The sequence below is a fragment of the Elephantulus edwardii genome, unplaced genomic scaffold (assembly GCF_000299155.1).
Source record: "Elephantulus edwardii isolate Elephantulus edwardi_28Jun2011 unplaced genomic scaffold, EleEdw1.0 scaffold00044, whole genome shotgun sequence".
Lineage (NCBI taxonomy): Eukaryota > Metazoa > Chordata > Mammalia > Macroscelidea > Macroscelididae > Elephantulus > Elephantulus edwardii.
Window position 1 is genome coordinate 4,421,400 of NW_006399794.1, and position 27,166 is coordinate 4,448,565.

The 27,166-nt window shown below is 37.6% G+C and overlaps 1 protein-coding gene and 1 pseudogene across 1 annotated transcript in view; one reads left to right on the forward strand and one right to left on the reverse strand.

Moving 5' to 3' along the window:
* The window catches only part of SBF2 (SET binding factor 2), a 510,367-nt gene that overhangs the window by 109,705 nt on the left and 373,496 nt on the right, over positions 1-27,166 (forward strand). The window lies entirely within an intron of this gene.
* Positions 10,217-11,291, reverse strand: LOC102860880 (annotated as a pseudogene).

Consider the following 27,166-nt stretch of genomic DNA (forward strand, 5'->3'; position numbering starts at 1 on the left):
CCATCAAGACCACTATCCAAAACTAGCAAAAAAGCCACAACTCCCAGAGTGGAGTCTCCGGGTTTCAGCCAGTGGTCCCCTTACCTTTAGCGTGGCCAGATTTATTAATTTTTGAATGAGTATTCTTCGAATGACACAGCAATCTTTTGTCTGTTTGCTGAACTGAACAACTTGGTGTTGCTGTGATGCTGCACACTGTTCCATAGTCTTGTCAAATACATAATGGTTACCCATTACGTACAGTGTTTGGATGAGCTTCCAGATTGATTTATACTGGGAAGCAGGAGTGGCATCCTCTTCCTAAACTAGATGCCTCTGGAAACTCTACAAACCTTCTAAACTCACAGACTCTCTAAATTCTATCAATGTACAGAAATGTTTGTAGTTACAGAGCAGAGTTCTATATAGAAATGATGTTAGTTATAGAACAGTGTTCAGGTCTTTTGTGCACAACTTAATCTCAGTTATATTCGACTTGATGACACTTAACCATTGCTAAGTGAAACTAGTGCTGTTATATCTGGAGGAACATTCTTCCACTTTGTACATCACTCTTTGTCAATGTGCAGTATGAAGTAACCTGGGTTTGCTGTTATGTTGAATCTTGTACCATTGGGGTATTGAATACCAGAATGGTTTCCCAATGAGAACAGTGTTTGGTGGAGCTCGCAGTTGTAAAACAGGTTTGGAAGCAGGAGTGACATCCACTTCTAAAACCACATGCCTCTGAATACTCTATGAACTTGGAGAGATGATGATAGTTATGGAAAGGCATTAGGTCTTTTGTTCACAGAGTTGCTATGGTCGCAATTGACTCAATGACAGTCAACAATAACAATCCACTAGCTAGAATACTTACTTAATCTATTGCTGTTGAGTCACATCAAGCCTTCCCTAAGGTTTTTGAAGTTGTAACTCTTTATGGGAGAGGACTATCAGTCTTTCTTCCTTAGAGCAACTAGTAGATTCAGTCTGTCAACCTTTTAGTTAGCAGCTTGATACATTGTACACTACATAACCAGTGCTCTTCATGAATTTTCCACTAAATTCTATTGTTTTACCTGGGATATGTCTATATTTTCATCTCACAGAAAAACCAAGGTGACGGTGATAGTTCTGAGTAGAATGACCTTGTAATACTGATATTATAAAGACTAAAAGAAATGTTTCCTGAGTATGAAAACAAGGAAAGTAGTATTCAGAGACAAAAATTTTATATAGAGAACACTAATAACTGTTTTTGGAAGGAACCATTAAATTATTGATTTATGAGTACATTGAGACCAGGAATTTTTGTTGTTATTTGGATGTTTGTCCAGAACTTCCTTTAATATCCATAGCTACTTTAAAAGTGTAGCTACGATTTAATGCCAGTTCATTCATTTAAAAATAATTGTTGAATGTTTACTATGACATCAAGCTCTGCGATAGGTGATAAAGATATAGCGGTGAAATATGTAACATTCCTGTCTTCTTACAGCCTAAATTTCTACTGGGGAGAGAATGGCATTAACCATCATAAGAAAGGTATATAATATGTGAACATAATATATATGAAAAAATGAGAAAAGCAGTTTCAGGAGTAATGGTGATCCATTTTAGTTTGTAAATAATCAGATACCAGTTTTGTCTTGCCAAACATTGTCTAAAGAAACAAATTAGCATTTATTGGAAGTCTTAGTGATAGCAATAAGCCAAGAAAGAAATAAGAGGTATCCAAGTTGGCAAAGAGGAGCTAAAATTATCTGTAAATGCAGATGAAATGAGAGTGTACATAAAAAAAAATGTAGAGACTCCACAAGAAAACTACTGGACATAGTTGACCAATTTAGCTAAGTGGCAGGATACAAGATCAGCATACACAAATCAGCTGGATTTCTCCACAGTGACAAAGAGAATACAGAAATGGAGCTAAGAAAAATAATACCCATCACAATAGCCAACCACAAGATTCAATACTTGGGAGTAAATCTATCTAGAAACACAAAAGACCTATTCAAAGAAAATTATAAAACATTACTACAAGAAACAAAAAGAGAACTGGAGAAATGAAAGCATATATCATGCTCATGGATAGGAAGATTCAATATTGTGAAAATGACAGTTCTACCAGAGGCAATCTGCAAGTTCAGTGCAATCCTGATACAAATACCAAGGCAATTCCTCTACTGGGAATTTACCCTAAAGAAACCATAACTGTCACCCAGGCAGATCTATGCACACCCATGTTTACTGCAGCTTTGTTCACAATAGCAAAAGAGTTGAAAACAACCCAAGTGCCTGTCAACAAACGAATAAATAAAGAAGCCGCGGTATATTCACACAATGGAATACTACGCTGCATTGAAAAACAAGGAATTTATGCAATGTTATTCAAAATGGGTGACCCTGGAGGACATTATGCTGAGTGAAATATCTCTGTCATAAAAAAGACAAATACTGCATTGTGCCACTGTTGTAAAACAGGACTGACATTAGGGTTGGGGTAAGACAGAAAAATTGGATAAATTATGTATAGTGCATTGAAACAGATGAGGGAGAGAACAGTTTAAAAGCGATATATGATTGGGTATTATGGACAAGAGTCCAGAATGAAAGTTGCATAGTGGAGTGTACTTGGGGTGGGGGTGGGGGAATTGTATACCAATGAAAGAAATTTTCTTTTACTTTTCAAAGAGAGGAGCAAACTGGGGTTAAGGGGTGGGCAGGGAGAAAAGTGCAACAACGAATGAATGGAAATCCAAAATCTCTGTAAATGTTCATTAAAATTAATTAAAAAATATGTTGAGTTTTAAACATTAAAAAAAACCACACCAAAACCAAACAGATACTGAGGCAATTTCCAGTTCATCTGGAATGTAAAGCAGTCCTGAAAAAGACAAACAAGGTAGGAGGTATCTCACTCCCTGATCTCAAATCCTACTATACAGCCGTGGTGGTCAAGACAGCATGATACTGGTATAGTTACAGACACATAGATGAACTGAATAGAATTGAGGACCCAGAAATCAGCTTATCTACCTATGGTTAACTGATTTTTGACAAAGAGACAAAATCCGTTAACTGGAGAAATGAAAGCCTCTTTAACACATGGTGATGGCAAAAATTTGGAAAACTATCTTTAGAAAGCTCAGGCAAGACCTACACCTCACACCAAACACAAAACCCAACCCAAAGTGGATCAAGAACCTAGGGGTAAAACCAAAGACTATAACCTTCTTCAGAGAAAATTTTGGAAGAACTCTAGAAGCTGTAATCCACAATATGAATAGTCTTCCAAGCATTTTAAAAAACCTACAACCAGGAGAAAATAAATGAATTAGACCCTATGCACATCAAGAAACTAACAGAAAGAAACTAACTAAACTAAAAATAACTAAACTAACTAACCAAAGAAAGCCACAGATGTGGGAAAAATTTTTGGTAATGATAAAACTCATAAGGAAAACTCATATCTAAGGAAAAAAACCCCAATTAGTGAAGTTAGCTTTCAGCAATTTTGCTTATTTTTAATATTATCAAGCAAATGATATACTTTAACCTTCCCAGATTGTTACAATGTATTTAGTATAAAGTGATGGACATTAATTTCTTTTTGTTGTTGTTTTTTTATTAGCCAAGAAATAGTATTGATGAGTGAATTCTACAATATAATATGGTTAACATTGAGAAGAACGGAAATTCCAGAACACTTACTTGTACTCATATGGTAACTAACTAGACCAAGAGGCTGTTTGTTGTCCAACTTGAGCAAGAGAATATTACATTGTTTAAAATCAAGAAAGATGTACATCAGTACAATAACCTTTCTCTATACCTATTTAATCCGTAGGCTGAATAAATAATAAAAGAAACCAGACTTTATGAAGACTGTGGCATCAAGATTGGAGGAAAACTCACCAACTACCTATGTTATGCAGATAACATAAACTTGCTTGCTGAAAGAGAGTGAGACTTGAAACAGTTGATTTTGAAGATGAAAGACTGCAGTCATCACTATGAATTATCTCAGCATCACGAAAATAAAATTCTTCACCACTGGGCTGATAGGCAGCATCACGATACATAGAAAAAAGATTGAAATTGCCAACAATTTAGTCTTATTTGGTACCACAGACAACACCCTTAGTACTAGCTGTCAAGAAATCAAAAGATTTATCACATTGGGAAAATCTGCTGTCAGGGACCTCTCTAAAGTGCTGAAGAGTAAGTACATTAGTTTAAAGACTGAGGCATACCTGATGCATGCCATAATCTTACAATTACTTAATATGCCTTTAAAAGTTGGACAAGAACTAAGGATGACAGAAAAAATTGCCTTCAAGTTTTGATGCCAGAGAAGAAGATTGAATAGCCCCATGGATTACCAAAAGAATAAACACGTATGGCTTAGAGAAAGTGAGATCAAGGTGCTACTTGGAATCAAGGATGGTGAAACTTCATCTCACATACTTTGAGCATGTTGTTAGGAAGGGCTAATCCATGGAGGAGGACATCCTGCGTGGAAAGGTCAGAGTAGGAGAGAAAGATCCTCAACAAGATATATTGACACAGTGCCTGCAACAGTGGTCTCACGTGTATCAGAGTTGATGATGATGGCACAGGGTAGGTTCAGATGTAGATCTGTTGTTCATAGGGTTGCTATGAGTCATTGTTGACTCAGTGATACATAACAACAACAACAATAACATTTTTGAAGAAATATTGGTGCCTTTGAATTGTGCTGCTGGCAAAAGTGTGAAATATCCCTTGACTACCAGAAGAGCAAACAAGTTTGTCTTGGAGGGAGTTAACCAGGGTGTACCATTGGGGCTGGGGTGAACATAGTGAAACTTTGTTTTACATCTTTTGGGTATGTTGTCAGACCAGTCCTTGGAAAAAGACATTGTACTGGAAGAGAGGAAGATTGTTAATGAAATGTCTTGAAAAGTCACTGTAACAGTGGAGTTGAGCAGGTCAGAGAGTGTGCTGATGGCACAGGCTAGGACAAGTTTCAGATATGTTGTTCACAGGGTTGCTATGAGTTGTATTCAGCTTGACAACAGATAACAGCAACATGGTTATAATTTTCTATAATAAAATAGGTCACATATTTGATATGCAACTTGTTTTTAGATAATGCAATTTTTTAAAATATAATACAATTAAAAAAAACTTTTATGTAAGGACAAAAAGAGTAAAGAGTTGTGGAATCCACATATGCAGTGTTTTACTAAGCATAAGAATACCTATGAATTTTTTGAGTCTACCAGATGCTCTGCTGGAGAAGGAGGGACAATCTCCTGTACCAGTCAGATCTGGTGTGACGGTACACACACACACACATACAAATAAGGCAGAAGAAAAAAAGAATACGTATGAATTTCTAAACTAATCTGTAACGGAGAAATTTCTCAACTGACACTGTATTTTTCAATTTGTGGATTCTAAGGGAAAGAGGAATTCTGATGGCGTAGTGTTTAATCACTCAGCTACAAATTCGAGCTAGCTATTTGAACTAGCTACTTCACAGGAATTGCTGTGGCAGTTTGCTTCTGTGGAGATCGGCAACCTTGGAAACCTTCTGGGCAGTCCCAACCAAATCTGTCTCACAGAATTGTTACCTAGTTTTATACACTTATCTGCAAGACAATTATACTTTTGTATAAATGTATGAATAGTAACTTGGCCAGATGTTACTGTACTTAGAAAAACTGAGGTCTTTTTATTCTGAAGAGATTATTTGCTAAATTTATATTTAAGTATTTTTGTTGTTATGTGCTGTCGAGTTGCCTGTGACTCATGGTGACGCTGTGTACAACAACCTTAAACCTTGCTCTATCCTGTACCAAAGTTAGTGTCTCATTACTCCATTACCTCAGTCACTGAAACAATCGTCTTATCGAGGGTCTTCCTCTCCTGCGCTGTCCCTCCACCTTCCCAAACAAGATGTCCCTCTCCAAGGATGGATCTCGCCTTGCAGTGTGTCCAAAGTATGTCAGACGAAGCTATATACTTCTATCTACCTCTTTGTATGTTGTCACTACTATATGCCATTGAGTAGAGTGTGACTCTTAACAATCCTTTGAACAGCAGATCTGAAGTTTGCCCTCTGCCAGGCCATTTTCATTACAAGCACACTTGAGCCCATTGCTGCAGTCACTGTATCAGTCCATCTCACTGAGGGTCTTTCCCTTCTTTGTTGACCCTGTATCTTTGCAAGCATGATATTCCTTTCCAAGGAATAGTCTTTCCTAGCAGCATGCCAAATATATGTGAGATGAAGCTTCACCATCATTGTTTCCAAGATGCATTCTGGCTGCATTTTCCTCAAGATTTGTTTAATGCACACCCATGTTTTTTGCTGCTTTGTTCACAGTAGCAAAGAGTTGGAAACAATCAAAGTGCCCATCAACAAAGAATGGATAGAGACGCTCTGGTATACTCACACAAGGGAATATTATGCAGCACTGAAGAACAAAGAACTCATGAAATATTATACAAAGTGGGTGACCATGGGAGGATATTATGCTGAGTGAAATATCTTAGTCACAAAAAGACAAATATTCCATAATGCCATTTTTATATAACAGGGCTGAGATAGGGGTTGGGAGGAAACTAAGAAAAGAAGGCATACACAATGTACATGGCATTGAAACAGATGAGGGAGAGAACTATATAAAAGGAATATATGATTAGATATTATAGACATGACAGCAGTCCAGAATAAGAGCTGCATAGTAAAGTGGACTCTCTCTCTCTGTGTATGTATAACAATGAAAGATTTTTTTTTCCAAAGAAAAAAGCAAACTGTCGGGTAGGAGGGATATGGAGGAAAATGTGCAACAATGAATGAATGGAAATCCAAGTTCTCTATAAACTTTCATTAAAATATCAATTAAAAAATATGTTTGTTCTTTTGGCAGTCCATGGGATATTCAGTACCCTTCTCAATTGCCACATTTCAAAGGCATCAGTTCTTTGGTCATCCTTATTTAATATTTATTGTCCAGCTATAAGTGATTGAAAAGACCATGGCCTGAATCACGCACACCTTAGTTTTCAAACTAACATCATTGCTCCTCTGTACTTTGGAGAGGTCCCTGACAGTGGGCTTTTCCAGTGATACATGTCTCCTGATCTCTTGATTGCTGGTACTAAGAGTATTGATTGTGGACTAAGGTAAAATGAGATTCAAGAGGTTCAGGTTCCATCTTGATGACAAAAAGTAATATGAGTTAGGCTAACCATCTCCTAAAAGAAAATATACATTCAGTTTTGAGAAGTTACTTTTATATTTTTTTTAAATGTACTGTTCAGTATCCAATCCAAAATAATAAGACTTTTGAAAAAACCAGGCATTATAACCAGTAAAAACCTCCCAAACCCCAAACAAAACACCAAAATATAAGAGAAATAACAGTAAAGTCAGGATCACAAAAGATTAAGATAATGGCATTATGAGACATAAGTGTGATTAATATGCTTATAGGAAAAAGAATATTTAGTAAGGAACTAAAGAAATAAATGAACCAAAGGAAATTTCAAAATTGACTTAGAAAATTAACAGCAGATTTGTTATTGCTGAAGAGACAATCAGTGAACTAGGTGATGAATCAGAAGGCAATATCCCAACAACTTCATGATAAGAATAAAGGATAAAAAAAAATATATAGACAACATGAACTTGTACATTGAATATGCTTAAGCATCTACAGGGAAAATTACTTGAACTAATAAATGAATTCAGTGAAGTGGTACGATACATGACTAATATGTCAAATTTGAATGTATGTATATTAACCGTGAATAATTGTCATTTAAATTTATGTGGAAAAAGAAAGTCTTAAAATAGGCAAAAGATCTTTGAAAAGTAAGAATGTAATTGGAAGATGTAAACTAGATAACTTAAAGGCATGTTATAAAACAATAATGATTGGACAGTGGAACAAAATTCCATTGGAATAATATAGAAAAGGCAGACATAGGCTCTTACATAGAAGGTAAAAAGACTAAAAAACCTCTATAATCCAAATCAACAAGACCAAAACACACATACACATATGCTCATTTTATCTTTTTTCCTAATTTGGATTGATCTTTGTATTTTCTATTAAAGTCAGTTGATATAATATGTAAACCTTTCAATAGTACTTTACTTGTATCTCAGAAACTTGATAAGTTGTTTTTTCATGTTCATCTACCTCAAAATACTTTTATTTTTATTTGAATCAACGTTTGAAAATCATATTGATTTTCTCTCTATCACTTTTACATATTTTATAACCTGAATAATTATAATTGATTAATTACAATGTCTGATCATCCTCTTATTTTATATTGACTTTTTCTTCATCTAACTTATTTTTACTGCCTTCTCTGTCCCTTCTCATCACTGTTACCCACTGAAGAATGATTCTGTGTATAAACTTTTCTTTAGCTTTTTAAAATTGTAGCTTTGTAACAACTTTATTTTTATGACTGTCTTAGGTCATTCAGAATAATTTCCTCTAGATTTAGCCATCGAGTCCAAGCAATATTTTACAATTTCTTTATCATTTTTTAGAGCTTTTGTGAGTTTATTCATTTAACTTTAAACCACTACTACTGTTATGTGCCCTCGAGTTGCTTGTGACCCTATGTACAAGAGCCCTAAACCCTGCTCTTTCGTTTGCCAACCTCACTGTCTCCAACATACCTATTCCCATTACTCCAATCACTGAATCGACCAGCTCATTGAGGGTCTTCGTCTCTTGTGCTGTCCGTCCACCCTCCTAAACATGATGAATGTCTCCAAGGACTGGTCCCTCCTTGCAACATGCCTAAAATTTGTCAGCTGAAACTTCAAAATCCTTGCCTCCAAGGAGCAGCGTAGTTTCACCCTCCCTAGGATGAACCTGTTTCTCCTAGCAGTCCATGGTATATTCAACACTCTGTTCCAGCACCACAACTCAAAGGCATCAATTCTTTATCATCCCTAGTCATTGTTTAGCTCTGACGCATAGCACACAATTGTGAAGAATGTGTTCCAGATCAGGCATACCTTAGTCCCCAGCCTGACATTGTTGCTTTTCACTACTTTAGAGAGGTCCCTGACAGCTGACTTTCCCAAAGCAATTCGTCTCTTGATTTCCTGGCTGCTGGTACCAAGAGTGTTGATTGTGGAACCAAGCAAACTAAAACTATTAACAATCTCAATCTCTTCACCATCTTCAGTGATGCTGCCATTTGGCCCAGTGCTGAGAGTCTTTGTTTTCTTGATGTTGAGCTTCAATCCATATTGAAGGCTGCAGTCCTTGACCTTCTGCAGCAAGCGCTTCAGGTCCTCCTCAGTTTCAGCAAGCAGGGTTGTGTCATTTGCATAACGCAAGTTGTTGATGAATCTTCCTCCAATCCTGATGCCACATTCCTCCTCGTACAGCCCAGCGCCTCAGATGATGTGTTCTGCATACAAATTGAAAATGTATGGAGACAGATACATCCCTGGCAGACATCCTTCCCGATTTTGATCCATGCAGTGTCTGCTTGCTCTGTTCTGACGATTGCCTCTTGGTCCAAGTATAGGTTTCGCATAGACATAATCAAATGTCCTGGGATTCCCATTCTTCTCAGAGTCAACCACAGTTTCTCGTGATCCACACAGTCAAAAGCCTTTGCATAGTCAGTGAAACACAGACATTCCTCTGGTACTCTCTGCTTTCAGCCAAGATCCATCTAACATTGGCTGTGATATCCCTAGTACCATGGCCTCTTCTAAACCCAGCCTGCACATCTGGCAGTTCTCTGGGTGACATGTTGCTCTAGTTGTTTTTGGATAATTTTTCAGCAGAATCTTGCTTGCATGTGACATTAATGATATTGTTTGATAATTTTTGAACTCTGTTGGGTCACCCTTCTTTGGAATGGGAACAGATATCAATCTCTTCCAGTCAGTTGACCAGGTGGCTGTCCTTGAGATTTCTTGGCACAACTTAGCACATCCAGAGCAGCATCTGTTTGCTGAAATATGTCAATTGGTATGCCGTCAACTCCTGGTGCCTTGTTTTTTTCCCAATTCTTTCAGAGCAGCTTGAACTTCCTCCTTCATCACCGCAGATTCTTGCTCATGTGTTGTTTTATTAAATTCTTCTGTGTCAGCCAGTTCCTTCAGGTACAATAGTGAGCATATTATTATTACAATTCTTTAGTTATACATTTACTGCATATCAAATGCTAGCAGTGTTATCAGTGACCTCCCTTAAGAGATCTGACACTGAATCCCACCTCTGGAGTGAGGATCATCATCCTCATATGCTTCTACATTGTAATGCCATCGTCTTTCCTGTTTTGGAGCAAAGTCCCAGTTCTGCTTGATCCATTTCATCGGTCTTGTAAGGCACCCTTGTTTTTATGGTCTGTGTTAAATTGGCATGCCTTAATTTAACACACATTTAATATTCTCAAGCTTGACAATCTGATGTGGATGAGAGATGATGACTGTGATTTGATTGTCAAGAGTAAATATTAGCTTTTGGAAGCCATATAGTGCTTCAGACAGCTGTATGTCCATGCACATAAAAAGGTCTTCTCATCTAGTAAAAACAGTGTAATCCTTCTGATCTAAAACAGTGATAATATCTTCTGGCTCCAATCCTGGCTCTTGTTCCCCTACGTCATAGAATGTGATCTTTTGACCATCTTTCATGCCTTTGTCAGTATGAGCTTCTTGAAACTTTTTCTCTCGAACTATCTTCCTTCCATTGCAGCTTTTACATCTGTCTTTAGGGCTGATCCTCTCTCCATGGCCCTGGTGCTCCATACACACAGATTGAATTTGCTGAACCACTCCGGGTCCAATCTGATGAATTCTTGTTTGTATTCCGGTATCTACGAAATTAGGACAGCATTGTACTGCACCTTTCTCACCTCCTCGGTCTTCACATTTTTCACAGATCTTCTGCATAGCTAGTTTTCTTGTTGCATCATTATATAAATCTTCCATTGTTACTGAGAGCCGAGCTGATAAGACGTTTTTTCCTCTCTTTCTCTCTGCATTCTTCTTCCCAAAAACCCTTAAAGTTGCCCCTGGGTGAGCCAGAACAACCACCTGCTCCACCCTCTTTGATGGCCTGTTCTTCTTTATTGTGCAATTCTCTTTTCTTTGCGTCAGAAAATACTTCATAAGCTTAGGAAATCTGTTTAAAAGTCTAGAGTTCATTTGGGTTTTTATCAGGATGGTAGACAAGCCCAGTTTCCTATAAGCTTTTTTTCACCTTTTCCTGGATGGCATTGAGTTTGACTCTCAAAACATCATATTAAGTGGTTTCCTTCATCGATTTCTACCGCCATTGAGCAGGCTATGGTTGATGGGGAGAATGGGAAAGAGTGCATCATCATGCGCAGTTTAGGCAGCAGCAGCTCCCTGGTGTCTTACCTTACATTCTGGAAAGTTCACTTTACCATTTTTTTTCTTTTTTAGTTGCATAATACATTGTGTTCCATAATACTATGTTCCATAGTCCGTGTCCCACCCCCCCAATTCCATTCATTCATTGTTGCACATTTTCCTCCCTGTCCCCGCCCAGTTCCCAGTTCGCTTTTCTCTTTGAAAAAAAAATTCTTTCATTGTTGTACAAACTCCCCCCACCCCCAGTCCACTTTACTATACAGCTCTTATCCTGGACTGTTGTCATGCAAATTATACCTAATCTTTTATTCCTTTTAAACAGTGCACATTATTTATCTTCAGCCATTTGCCAGTTGATAGACATTGGAATTGCTTCCATTTCTTTGCTATTGTAAACTTGTAAACAATGCTACAATGAATATGGGTGTACATAGTGTGTGTTTATATCTGTCTATCAATCATCTATCTCTGTTGTGTTATAGCTCTTAAGTCTTTGGAATATATACTTAGTAGTGAGATTGCTGCATCAAATGACATTTCTGTGTCCAACTTTTTTCTGTTTTTGTTTGTTTGTTTGGTTGTTATTGTATACCATCTGATTTGATGATTGGCACAGGAGGAGATTGCCCTGGTGGATTCAAACCACATGCCTTTGAGATTGCAGCATAGCTTCTTGTCACTAGGCCACCAGAGCTCCCATATATCCAGCTTTCTATCTAAGGGAAGTGCCAAATGGTTTCCATAGTAGTCCACTATAAAAATAAACTTAAATTGATCTTTGAATTATTCTTTGTGCGATATTTAAAATATTTATTCAATTCTCTAGTATTTTGAGAATTTGTTAATACTTTTAAAAATTGATATTTAACTCTTTGGTGGTTCAAGAATGTAGTTTGTGGTGAGCACACAAGATGGCAGCAGTGGCAGCGGCAGTGGTGACCTTCTGTCTGCCATCTGCCTGCGAGCGGTGGGGCCATGCTGTGCAGGCCCCCCAGCTGCCAGATGCTGTGGTGTGCGGACGTGTCAGATGGAGGAGCAGATAACACACACTGGCCAGGTTTATGATGCTGAAGATTATAGGCACATCTGGTTTCTAAGTTATCAGAAAGAGGTGAATGAGAACTTTGCCATTGACCTGATTGCTGAACAGCTTGTGAGAGAGGTGGAGAGCCATGTGATCTCGAGTGGCAGCGGCAGGGGTGCCCTGGGCCACCACAGAATGTACAAGAACTCAGACAAAGAGACCAAAACTGGCACCTGTGCTTATTGTGGACTACAGTTCAAACACCATCATCACTAGCGAGCGGGCTGTGTGTGAGGACGCTGTGGGAAAACCTTGTAGGTGCAGTTGAATGCTACTGTAAAGGAATTTCATAAAACCACATATGAGCAAGAGACTATGGTGATGAAGGAGGAAGTTCAAGCTCCTTTGAAGGAAATAGCAAAAAATAAGGCCCCAGGAATAGGTGGTATACCAATTGACATATTTCAGCTAACAGATGCTGCCCTGGATGTGCTCACCAAGTTGTGCCAAGAAATCTGGAGAACAACCACTTGGCCAACTGACTGGAAGAGGTCTATATTTGTTTCCCATCCCAAAGAAGGGTGACCCAACATAGTGGGGAAACTATAGAACAATATTATTGATTTCACATGCAAGCAAGATTCTACTGAAGATTATCAAAAAACGACTAGAACAGTACCTCAGCAGAGAACTGCCAGAAGTCCAGGCTGGGTTTTAGAAGGGGTTGTGGTACTAGGAATATTGTAGCTGATGTTAGATGGATCTTAGCTGAAAGCAGGGAATACCAGAAGAATGTATATCTGTGTTTCATTGACTATGCGAAGGCATTTGGCTGTGTGGACCATCACAAACTGTGGCTGACTCTGAGAAGAATGTGAATCCCAGAACATTTGATTGTTCTAATGTGAAACCTATACTTTGACCAAGAGACAGTCATCAGAACAGAGCAAGGAAACACTGCATGGTTCAAAATTGGGAAAGGTGTATGCCAGGGATGTGTCCTATCTCCATACCTTTTCCACCTGTATGCAGAACAGATTATCCTAGAGGCTGGGCTCTATGAGGAGAAGTGTGGTGTCAGGATTGGTGGAAGATCTGTCAACAATCTGCATTATGCAGATGACACAACCCTACTTGCTGAAATTGAAGAGGACCTGAAGTACTTGCTGCAGAGGGTCAAGGACTGCAGCCTTCGGTATGGATTGAAGCTCAACATCAAGAAGACAAAGATTCTCACCAATGAACCAATTGGCAGCATCAGGATGGATGGTGAAGAGATTGAGATTGTTAACAACTTTAGTCTGGTTGGCTCCACAGTCAACACTCTTGGCACCAGTAGCCAGGAAATTAGAAAACATATTGCAATGGGAAAGTCTGCTGTTAGGGACCTCTCCAGGGTACTGAAGAGCCATGATGTCACTCTGGAGACTAAGGTATACAGGTTATGGTCTTTGCAATCACTTGTTATGCATCAGAGACTTGAACAATGACTAGGAAGGATAGAAGGAGAATTGATGCCTTTGAGCTGTGGTGCTGGAGAAGAGTATTGAATGTACCATGGACTGCCAAGAAAACAAACAGATTCAGCCTAGAGAGGGTTAAACCAGACTGCTCCTTGGAGGCAAGGATCCTGAAGCTTTGTCTGACATTCTTTGGACATGTTATAAGGAGGGATAGGTCCTTGGAGAGGGACATCATGCTTGGGAGGATGGAGGGACGGCGCAAGAGGGGAAGACCCACTTTGAGGTGGATTGATTCAGTGACTGGGGTAATTGGGATGGGTGTGTCAGAGGCAGTGCTATTGGCACAGGATAGAGCAGGATTTAGGGCTGTTGTATGTAGGGTCGCTATGAGTCGCAAGCGACTGGACAGCACATAACAACAACAACAACAACAACTGTAAAGGAAAAAAGTAGTTTGTGTGATTTGATGTTTTAAAAAAAGTTTGAACTCTTCATGGTCAGACTATGGACCACTATTAATACAATTTGAAGGTGCTATTATTTTTGCTCTAAATAATGTATAACAATTTCCCACGTAATCTTTTAGTTAACCACTGTTTTCATTTCACTGTTAGTACTGTTGCTTTTAAACACAGGTTATCTGATCCTCTCAGCCATTTTTCCTGTTGTCTTAAAGATCCATTGATTTCTCACTGTCTACAGATTGAAATTCGTTCATTTTATCATGGGAGAGAAGATTTTTAACAATTTGGCCACAAATTATCCCTCTAAGAAAACCTCATCTACAACTGTATTTCTTTTTTCTTTTAATTGAGATTTTAATGAAAGTTTACAGAGAACTTGGATTTCCATTCATTCATTGTTGTACATTTTCCTCCCTGCTCCCCTTCTCCCCCCAGTCCACTTTACTATGCAGCTCTTATTCTGGACTTTTGTCATGCAAATAATATCTAATCATACATTCCTTTTAAGCAGTTCTCCCCTCATCTGTTTCAGTGCAATGTACATTATTTATCCTCTCTTTTCTTGGTTTTCCCCCAACCCTAATGTGAGCCACCCATTTTGTGCAATATTTGAAGTTTCTTGCTTTTCAGTGCTGCATAGTATTCCACTGTGTGACTATACCACAGCTTCTCTATCTATTCATTTCCTGGTTGGGCATTTGGGGTTGTCCCCCCCCCCATCTCTTTGTTATTGTGGACAAAACAGCAGTACACATGGATATGTATATACCTGCTTGGGTGGCAGTTCTGGTTTATTTAGGGTATATTCCCAGTAGTGGAATTGCTGGGTCAAATGGTATTTCTATTTCCAGTTTTCTTTAGAAAGTGCCATATTGTCTTCCAGAGTAGTTGCACCATTTTACATTCCCACTAACCATGAATAAAGGTTCCAGTTTCTCCATTTTGCTGGGGTGAGGTGATATCTCATAGTTGTTTACAACTCTATTTCTTGATGCTTAAGGAGTGTATATATTAGATTGTAAGATTTGTTGGTAACATAAAAATTCCCCTCCAAGGGAGATGTGTCTCAACCTTTTACATAAAACGTTGGGAGGAGCCCTTTTGTTATCCTATTTGTCTTCCAAGAAATGCTAACTAATGTTTCTATAATGATTTCACCCCAATTCCAGAAAGTTTAAGTCATGTTTGATTGTGGATTTAATAATATATTAGGTAATTCTTCCAGTTCTACCTTTATCCATATTTGGACATTCACCCTCCCATTTCATGCCTGTTCTTCATTTTATTTTTCATACAGAATTAGGGGAAAAAGAAATGCCTCAATTGCATACCTGTCATATTTTTAGAAAATGTTTTTCTTTGAAGTGTTTCTGAAGTTTAAACGGTTTTATCTAGGTGGGAAAACAAGATATTTGTTTTAAGGAAGAATTAAAAGGAACATTATTTAAAAGTAAATTATTTCCAGCTGAACAATTAAAACATTAGCTTTTGTAACTTACATGGATTTTTTTTAATGTGAAACAGGTTTAATTATTTAAACAGATATATGTAGTTAAAGCATATTCTGTTTTGAAACATTTTAAACCATATTAGCCAACTTATATAAATGATAAATTATTAAATTTCCCTTTTGGTATACTGCCTCTTCTTCTGTTTATATAATATGGAAGTGAAAGGCAAGATTTCCTCTTTCCCTTTTTTTGGTTTTTTCAAATGGTTTTCAATTTAGAATGAACTAGTGCAAAGGAATTGTCAGTACATCTAAAACCAACAGGTTTCAATATCAGTGGTAAGTCCACATATTTAAACTCCTCATTAGTTTGATTCAGATGTCATCATCAAGTACAACATTACTGAATTCTCAGTTCTGATGTTTATTTGTTTTTATGTGGTACTTCATAATGAATTAGTATATTTATATTATTTTATATTTATATGGTTTGATGAGGATGCCATATGACACTGGGGTTTATATGGTTCTGAAATTCTTTTGGCCTAATTAATTCTAAATTGGAAAATCACTTGAGAAACAAAAAATATGAAGTCCTCTATTTCCCTTCCATGTTGGTGAGGGTCTTCCTCTTTCTCTGATTCACCACCTTCGCCAGCATGGCGTCTTTATCTTAGGCCCCTCAGGACAACATGCCCAAAGTATTTAAGGTAGAGTTTCATCATCCTTGTCTTTAAGGAGCACCCTCGTTGCACTTGTCCTTTTGACAATCCATCATATGTTCAATACTTTTTTTTAGCACCTCAGTTCAAAGGCATATGTTCTTCTGTCATCCTCAGTCATTTTGCATCTGCTAGTTACATTGTTGTTGTAATGTGCTGTAGAATTGACTATTAGTTGTAATGTGCTGTAGAATTGACTATTACTCATAGTGACCCTATGAACAATACCCTATCCTGAGCCAGTCTCACTGTCTCCGATACACCTGTCCCATTACCACAGTCACTGCGTCAGTTCATCTCAACATCTGTCTGCCTGCTCTGTTGGTAGTCCAAGGTATGTTCAGTACTCTTCTCTAGCACCATGAATCAAATCCATTGATTCTTAATGACAATAGTTGCAATCCTTTCTCTGTAACAATACTTTTTCAATTTTATCCCTGGGTTCTTCTTTATCTTTTTAGTTACCTTTTCTGCCCTTAACTACCCTTTGTACTTTGTTTTTGTGCCTGTTTTGCCCTTTTGGTCTTCTGTGGTTGATTGTTCTAAGAAATATTTTCCTCTTTTATTTTGTTAACTTTATAGATGTGTCTACTGTTTGGCTGGAGGATGAGCAGGTTCAATTTCAGTTTGAAGGATGTTTAAGAGCCATGGTATTGTGATTGCAACTATGTGTGAACTTGTTGGGATTTAGAAAATATTAGCTATTTTATTAATTTATTTAGCAGTTCTTTGGATATCTAGTTTGTGCAGCATAGTTTGTTTCTCCCATCATCTGCTCTCTGTACTATCATGGGGTAGTAGTTGAAATAGACTTAATTCCTGACTATGTGGACCTACTTTAGTTAGGACAGGAGAATTAACTAACAAATAAATGCATATTTCGCATGCTATTTCCTGATGTTTGGAATCAATATGATGTAGAATTAACCTGGCTTAAAAGTCTCATTTATAATTCAGATTATTAAAAACTTGGTGACCACTAGTTGTACTAATAATACCATCCCGTGCCTTGTAATAGTAATGCAATCTATCTCAAAAACAAGGCTCCAGGAATTGATGGCATACCAGTTGAGAAGCTGCTGTGGATGTGCTTACCCAGTTGTACCAAGAAATCTGAAGGACAGCCATCTGGTCAAATCTGGAAGATGTCTATATTTGTTCCTATTCCAAAGAAAGGTGGCATGGCAGAGTGCAGAAATTCTTGAACAATATCATTGATACCACATGCAAGCAAGATTCTGCTGAAGATTATCCAAAAACAACTGGAACAACACATCAGCAGAGAACTGCCTGAAGTGCAGGCTGGGTTTATAAGAGGCCATGGTACTAGGGTATTGTAGCTAATGTTAGATGGATCTTGGCTGAAAGCAGAGAGTACCAGAGGAGTATCTATCTGTGTTTATTGACTATGCAAAGGCATTTGACTGTGTGGATTATAACAAACTGTAGTTAACTCTGAGAAGAATGGGAATCCCAGAACATTTGATTGTGCTTATGTGAAACCTATACTTGGACCAGGAGGCAATTGTCAGAGCAGAGCAAGGAAAACCAGCATGGTTCAAAATTGGGAAGGATGTGTGTCGAGGATGTGTCCTATCTCCATATCTTTTTCAATCAGTATGCGGAACAAATCATTTGGGAGGCTGACCTCTGTGAGGAGAAATGTGGCATCAGGATTGGAGGTAGACTCATTAACAGTCTGCATTATGCACATGACACAGTCTGCTTGCTGAAACTGAGGAACACCTGAAGCACTTGCTGCAGAAGGTCAAGGACTGCAGCTTTCACTATAGATTGAAGCTAAACATCATGAAAACAAAGATTTCACATTATGCAGAGTGAAATATCTCAGTCGCAAACGGACAAATACTACATAGGGCCACGGTTGTAAAATGGGATTGACATCATGGTTGATGGAAGATAGAAAAGGAGGGGAGGAATGATGTATATTGCATTGAAAACAGATGAGGGAAAGATCTATTTAAAAGGGACATATGAATGGGTATTCTTGTCCTTACAGAAGTCCAGAGTAAAGGCTGCATAGTGGAGTGAACTTGGGTGGAGGGATTGCTTAATGATGAAAGAGTTTTTCTTTTCAAGGAGAAGAATGATTTGGGGGTGGAGGGAGTGGGCAGGGAGAAAAGTGCAACAATGGATGATGGGAAATCCAAAGTCTCTGTAAACTTTCATGAAAATTAATAAATGAATTAAAAAAAAACAACAACCAAAAACCAAAGATTCTCATCACTGGACCGATTGGCAGCATCATGATAGATGATGAGGAGATTGAGATTGTTGATAGCTTCAGTTTGCTTGGTTCTACAATCAGTACTCTTGGTTCCAGCAGCCAGGAAATTAAAAGACAAATTGCATTGAAACATCTGCTATCAGAGACCTCTCCAAAGTACTGAAGAGCAATGATGTCAGCCTGGAGACAAAAATGCCCCTGATATAGGCCATGGTCTTTGCAATTACTTGCTGTGCTTTGGAAAGCTGCACAATGAGTAGCAATGATAGAAGGAGAATTGATGCCTTTGAGCTGTAGTGCTGGAAAGAGTATTGAATATACCGTGAACTGTGAAAAGAACAAACAAGTTTGTCCTGGAGAGGGTAAAGCCAGGCTGCTCCTTGGAGGCAAGGATTCTGAAGCATTGTATAACCTACTTTGGACATGTTGCAAGGCAAGATCAGTCCTTGGAGAGGGACTTTATGCTTGGGAAGGTGGAAGGACAGCATAAGAGAGGAAGACCCTCGATGAGAAGGATTGATTTAGTGACTGGGGTAGTGGGTTAAGGGTATCAGAGACATTAAGATTGGCATAGGATAGAACAGGTTTTAGGGCTGCTGTGCATAGGGTCTCTATGAGTCGCAGGCAACTCAACAGCACATTAACAACAACTCTCTCATTACTGTTAAGCAGAACCAATTAATAGTTGATCCTCCAGTTGTTTCTGAGTTTCTAAATCACATGGGAAGATATTGTTTAGCTTTCTCCTTCCGAGCTGCTGGTGAATTCAAACAACTAGAAAAGTATGACCTTTGGGTTAGCAGCACAGCTTCGTATGGACTATGCCACCAGAGCTTTCCAGTAATACTAAAAGTCAACCTTTATTATTGCTAATTGTAGAGGGAGCATCTCCACTGACTGTGAGACACCCATTCCTTGGACTGACAAAACCACCATTTTTAGGTAGGCAGGCAGGCTAGCTTAGGCTGCTCTGAGGCCAGCAGAAACTCTGCCCTAGGCTAGGTGCCTCACTTACTGACATAATCTCAAAACACATTTTCTATAGCATGCATATTTGTTTTATATGTATATAAACATTTATATGTTTTATTTTTATGTTTATTTGTTTTTTGGCTTGCTCTTATATATCAGTTTACTGTATTGGAAAAATGATTTGCATATTGCAGCTTATTTTAGAATTTGTGTATGTATATATTTTCTTGTTTATAGTTTGCTTTTATGAGTACAGCACATGTCTATTAGGTTGCTGTACTGGAATGATTTGCAGTTATTGTGTTGCTGGAAGGTATTCCGGTGGTATTTCTTTTTTTTTTTCCCTTCCCTATTTTATTAATTTTAATGAACATTTACAGAGATTTTGGATTTCCATTCATTCATTGTTGCACTTTTCCCTCTGCCTACCTCTCCCCCCCAAGTTTGCTCCTCTCTTTGAAAAGTAAAAGGAAAATTTTTCATTGGTATACAATCCCCGCCAACCCCCACTGCCCCGAGTACACTCCACTATGCAACCTTCATTCCGGACTCTTGTGATAACCATAATACCCTATCATATAATGCTTTTAAACTGTTCTCTCCATCATCTCTTTCATAATTTTACATAATTTATTCAGTTTTTCTCAGTCTTACCCCAGCCCTGACATCAGTCTCATTCTACAGCAGTGGCACCATGCAGTGTTTGTCCTTTTGTGACTGAGATATTTCACTCAGTGTAATCCTCCAGGGTCACCCATTTCGAATAATATTGCATGAGTTCCTTGTTTTTCAGTGCAGTGTAGTAGTCCGTTGTGTGAATATACCACAACTTCTCTATCCATTCGTTTGTTGATGTGCACTTGGGTTGTTTCCAACTCCTTGGTATTGTGAACAAAGCCACGATAAACATGGGTGTGCATATATCTGCTTGGATGTTACGGTCTCTTTAGGGTATATTCCCAGTAGTAGAATTGCTGCCTCTAGTAGTATCTCTATTTGCAACTTTTTGAGAAAGCCCCACACCACTTTCCACAGTGGTTGCATCATTTTACATTTCCACCAACAGTGAATAAGTGTTTCAGAACCTCACCAGCATTTGTTGCTTGCTGTTTTGTTAAATTTTGCTATTCTTACTGTGGTGAGACGATATCTCATAGTTGTTTTCTGGTGGTATTTCTAAGAACAGCACTGTCACCCATGATGGATAGGTTTCAGTGGAACTTCCAGATTGAGGCAGACTAAGAAACAGAATTGGCTGTCCACTTCTGAAATAACAGATCTTTGAAAATCCTGTGAAAAACAGAAGAACATTGTTAGATATGGTAAAGGAAGTAGAGCTTCTCAGATTGGAAGACATTTAAAAATGAAAAGGAATAGCTGCAAATTTCCATTGATAATTAGAATGTGGAATATATGAAATAGGAATCTGGAAATATTGAACGTTTTCAGAAATTTAATGGCGTGCATAAAGATCAACCTCTTAGGCATTAGTGAGCTGAGATGAACTCATACTGGCCTCTTTGAATTAGACAATCATATGATCTATTACACTGAGAATGACAAATTGAGGAAGAATGGTTTTATATTTAGATTTTAAAAAGAACATTTAAAGATCTATCACACACAAGAAGGACCTGTTCATGCCACTCTACTTAAATATCTGCAACAATCACTAAAGGCAAAGATTAAGAAATTGAGGATTTCCACTAATTTTTGCAGTCTCAGATTGATGGAACATGCAATCAAGATGCATTAAGCATGGTTGGTAATTAGATTGCAGAAGTTGGAAACGAAGGACTGGTAGTCAGAAAATACAGATTTAGTGACCGAAATTAGGCTGGAGGCAAAATGATTGAATTTTGTACAATCGACCTATTCATTACCAATTAAAAAAATCGTATGGCTAAAAATCATCAGCATTTGTTTTTTTAAAAAAATCGTATAGTGAGGTACCTCCACACATGGACCTCACTTGATGTACTAGATAGGAATTAGATTAACTACATATATGGAAAGAGTCAATGGAGAAGTTCATTATCTGAAGTCAAAACAAGATCACTGGACTTGGAACAGACTGTGGAACAGATCATCACTTACTCAGATGTTGTTGTTATATGCTGTCAAGTCCAAGGGACTCATAGCAACCCTGTGTACAAAAGCTCTGAACCCTGCTCTATTCTGAGCCAATCTTACTTTCTCTGACGCTACCTCCATTTCCCCAGTCACTGAGTCAATCCATCTTATTGAGGGTCTTCTCTTTCTGTGCTGTCCCTCCACCCTCCCAAGCATGATGTCCCTCTCCAAGGACTGGTTTCTCCTTTCAGCATGCCAAGTATGTAGATGGAGCCTTAGACTCCTTGCCTTCAAGGAGTAGCCTGGTTTTACACTCTCCGGGATGAACTTGTTTGTTCTCTTATTGGTCCATGGTATATTCAGTTCTCTTCTCTAGCACCTCAGCTCAAAGGCATCAATTCTCCTTCTATCATCCCTTGTTATTGTTCATATTTCTGTTGCATGGCAAGCAAGTTATAATTTAAGTTGAAGAAACCGAAAACAAGTCCACAAGAACCAAAAGACGTTGTCGTTTCTTTTCATGATTCATAACAAGATGAGGCATTCCTTAAAGATAAAGCCCAGAAACCTTTAAAGTAGAGAAATGAGAGGGAGGAGAAGGAATAGATAGAATTATAAATTATTCCTTCTGCTAAAATATATCTTCAAGTATGTTAGTACATGATCATGTAAATATAGAATGAGTATGTTTAAGAAAGTAATTTCATTTTTAAATTGATCTATTTAAAGTATTTTTTAATATGTAAGAATAATGTTAATTAAATCTAAAACTAGTTTACTGCAGAGTTATAAAATAAAAACTTTTGAATATGTTTCTCTAGGACTGAAGCAATTAAGTTACATGCGCTTTAATAGCATCTGGATTCTAATTAAATAGGAAATAATAAAATTAAGTACAGTACATCCTCCTAGAGAATTAACTAACTTTGTAGTAGTGGTGATAGGTGTCATCTAGTTGACAATGAGTCACAGCAACTCTGTGAACAATGAATCTGAACCTTGCCCTGTCCTTTACCATTCTTACCATATTCTTGAGTCCATTGTTATAGTCACTATTTCAATCTGTCTTGTTGATGGTCTTCTCTCATAATGACCCTCCATATTTCAGTGATGTCCTTTTCCAAGGATTTGAAAGGATGTGCTACACTTTTCGGCAAAGAGTTCTGAAGATGGAGTCCATACTTGTTGTGCTGCTCACCAAAGGGACGTGAATATCTAGCAGTTTGAATCCAGTTTCTCTGAAGGAGGAAGGATGGGCAGTCTCCTCCTGTTAAGATTTGCAATCTCGGAGACCCAGTAGAAGTTCATTATATGTTGGAATCACCTCAATGACTGTGAGTTGCTTTGAGTGAGTGTACTATAGCAGACATTGTAAACCAAGGTGAGAAAAGGAGTGGGAGTTCTAGTGGGTGGAGAAACCAAACCAGTACTGTCTCGAAAGATATCTAGAAATCAGTACTAAAACCAAACAGAAAGGATAAAACAATAAAACCTATCAGTTAATAGAAAAAGCACATGCTGCTCTGATTTTGTAAAGTTGCCTCCAATCTCAGCTGTACCATTTAAAATGTTATACAGCAGTGAATGACAATATTGGGTGTTAGATTAACCCAAACTATGAAAGTCATGATGACTGTGCATGCACTTCCACATGTTCATAGATTCTGATTTGTTATAACAAGGGTGTTCTGTTTCTTGTAATAGCAAAATACTTAAAACCTTCTGAATAGTCTTGAGTTTAAGTAAATATAGACACCGTTTTTAGTTATGGAAATGAATGAAATAGATTTGGGTATACTCTCCACAGTATTTTAAAGTGAGAAAAGCAAGCTATATTTTTTAATTTTAAAAAGTTACTGATACTTATTTATAGCTAGACCTTAACAAATATATGAGACATTTGTAAAAAATGTGTGTCACACTATTAACATTTATTTACTTAAATAGAGTGAGGATAAGTTATATTTTTTTAAATAGTGAGGACAGTAAGTAGTGATTTTAATTCTTCTTTTTTACAACTAAAAATGAAAATTACAAACTTAAATACCACATTTTCTTAGAAAATTTCTTATTGTTAGATTTGATAAAACCAGCTAGATGCTAGGGAAACACTTCTGTTTCCCCTACTGATCCGAGAGAGAAAGCAGAATAGTAATAGGGTGTAATATACCTAAAATGTCTTCAATAAAGAAACTAAGAGGAATAATACATAGTTTTACTTAAATAGATTATAAATATTGGTAAGCTGGATCTCATGTGCCTCTTCTTACTCTCATTTTTCTTCAGTACCCTTCCTTCCCTGCTGTCTGTTGAGATGGACATACATTGGTTCAGTTTTATGCCGTATTGTGATTCTCTACCCTTGATTCATTCATTAGTCACTGTCAGTATGAAAAGTAAGAGCTTTCTGAAGTTGAGTCAGGTGACTGGAATGGTAAAATTAGGCAGGGAAGAGAATAAAGCCAACTAGAATTAGCTTTTTATGTGGTGACTCAAGAAAGAGTCAAGATTTGACTAGCTACTGAAAGCAGGGGAAAAGGTGTAGACAAGGGGAGAGTGTGTAGTTGTAGAAGTATATTCCTTTGAAGCTACGTATGTTTCTTTCTCAGATGACTAATATGCTGTAATAAATGATGCCTGCAAGTAATATGCAAATGTGTAGGCATGCAGGATTGACCTATTCTACTGAACTTATTGAGACATTCCTCTCTGTCACCTGCTCACTCAGTTATTGAGACTTTTATGTGTCTCTCTTCAGTCTTAATGTAAATGCATTTGGTTTTTGTGGGGTTTTTTTTGTTGTTGTTGTTTTGGTTTATAATTTGTTGTATGCTGTCGAATCAGATCTAACTGGCACAGGAGGAGATTGCCCCTCCGTCTCCAGTGGAGCATCTGGTAGATTTGAACTGCACATCTTCGAGATTGTTAATGTAGATGCATTTGTAACAGATTAGGAAATCACATGGTAGACTAATATGTCAACTTAAATGTTATACAATTAATGTGTATAATGACTCATTGAAAGAGTTTTCCAATGAAGAAAACCATGTGCCTTTTCACAAAGATTGATGGTATCTAATTTTACTCCCTGTTTATTTGACCTATATTAAGGTCTTGGCTGCACAGTAGAAAATATTGAGAGTAAGATGTTGGAAAAAATACTCACAATTTAGGTATAAGCAGATTTTCAAGGTTTTCTTTGAATTCTAACGCCACATTCTAAAATACTAAGAAATGAAGTTTGCTTTACATGTCTCCAAAGTAAATGCTTGGTGTATACCAAAACATATTCTTATAATCAGTGTTTGTTGTCTTTGTTCCTAAAAATGCTCTGATCCTCCACCTTTCTCAGCATAATGTCTTTTTTCATCAGGCCCCTCTGGATAACATGCCCAAAGTCTGTAAGGTGAAATTTCACCATCCTAGCCTCTGGGGAGCACCTTGGTTGGACTTCCTCCAAGACACTTTTTTTTTCCCTTTTCTTTTGGTAGTCTCAGTACTCTTCCCCAACACCATAATTCAAAGTCATCAACTCTTCTGTCATCCTTATTTATTGTCCAGCTTTTAGATGCATAGTTATAACACAAATGAAAATAATGTGACCTGTATCACCTTAGACTTTAAATTGACATTCTTGCTCTTGAGCACTTTAGAGAGATCCTTGGTAGCAGATTTTCCCAGTGCATAACATCTTTGATTTCTTGACTACTGCTTCCAGAAATGATCCAAGTTTAAGAAGTTGACAGTTTAGGTCTTTTCTCCATAATCCAAGTTGTCAGTGATGGTAGTGTGAATAGAAAAGTCACTCTTTGGGCTTTATTTGAGAATGAATGATGGATATGATTTAGAATAAATTTTTGTGGACTATATTCCAGAAACTTATGACAAATATGATATAATATTTCTCATATTAGTTGTAACTTTTTACTACTAAAATGACATTCATCTACTTCTTGATCTCTTACTTGTTTTTGTTGTTGTTATGTGCCATCAGGTCAACTACAACTCATAGTGACCCCTATCCTGAGTCATTCTCACCATCTCTGACACACATGACCTGTTACCTCAGTCACTGTGTTAATCCTTCTCATTCATGGTCCTTCTCTCCTGTGGTGGCCCTGTACTCTTCCAAGCATGCTTTCCTTCTCTAAGGGCTGGTCTCTCCTGGCAACATGCCCAAAGTAAGAGATGGAGCTTTAAAATTCTTGCCTCCAGTGCTGATACCACATTCTTCTTTATAAAGTCCAGTCTCTTGAATAATCTGTTCTGCATATAGATTGAAAAGGTATGTGGAAAGGCTATAACTCCTTTCTGGGTTTTGAACCATGTAGTTTACAGGTATTTACAGCCTTGGAAAACCCACCAGAGGGTCAACTATGAATCTGTTCTGACTCATTGGCAATGAGATGATGATGATGGTGGTGGTGATAATGATAAGAGTGGCCATGCGCAAATAATTTGCCTTCTTTGTCTTATTAAATTATAAAATGATAAAAACAAAAAATTCAAAAAGAAAATATTTTGTAAATTGAATTGTGCAATTAAAGCAATCATCCTCTAGTTTGGTTTGTTATCCTGAAATCACCTAGGGAAATGTTTATTGCTTCTCATACCTACCTACCAAAAGATTCTGATTAATGTGATTTGGGATGTAGTTTTGGCTTTGAAAGTTTAAAAAGACGCTCATGTGATCCCATAGCATAATCAGGGTTGAGAACCACTAGATAGTGGAGCCCTGGTAGCTTAGTGATAAGGAGTTGGGCTGCCAACCCAAAAGAAGTCTGTTTGAATCCACCAGCTTCTCTGTGAGAGAAAGATGGCTGTCATCTGTCTTGTGATTTATTGATAGCCTTTAAACACCCACTTGGGGGTTCAGTTATGGCTCTTTCCCAACTTGACAGTACATAACAACAAAAATAAATATTTAAGAGCATAAGGAATTATAAGTTACTCAGTAGGTGATTTTACATTCTCTTTTATTCCAGGAGAGTAAACCTTATTTTGCTTGAGTGTTATTAAACTGTTTTGTTTGGCAATCAGTAAGTTCAGTGTTCAGTGTTCAGTGTCCAGAATTGAACTCAGAGAAACTTTTTAATAGACAATTGAAGAAATTTGTAAAAACATATCAACTTGTCTTTTATTAGTTTTCATGAGAGCTTATGAAAGAAAAATCATATCATTTGGTTATTGTTGTTGTTGTTATGTGCTTTCGAGTTGTTTCCGACTCATAGCAACCCTATGCACAACAGCCCTAAACCCTGCTCTATCCTGCGCCAACCGTACTGCCTCTGACACACCCATCCCGATTACCGCAGTCACCGAATCAATCCATCTCATAGAGGGTCTTCCCCTCCTGCGTTGTCCCTCAACCCTCCCAAGCATGAT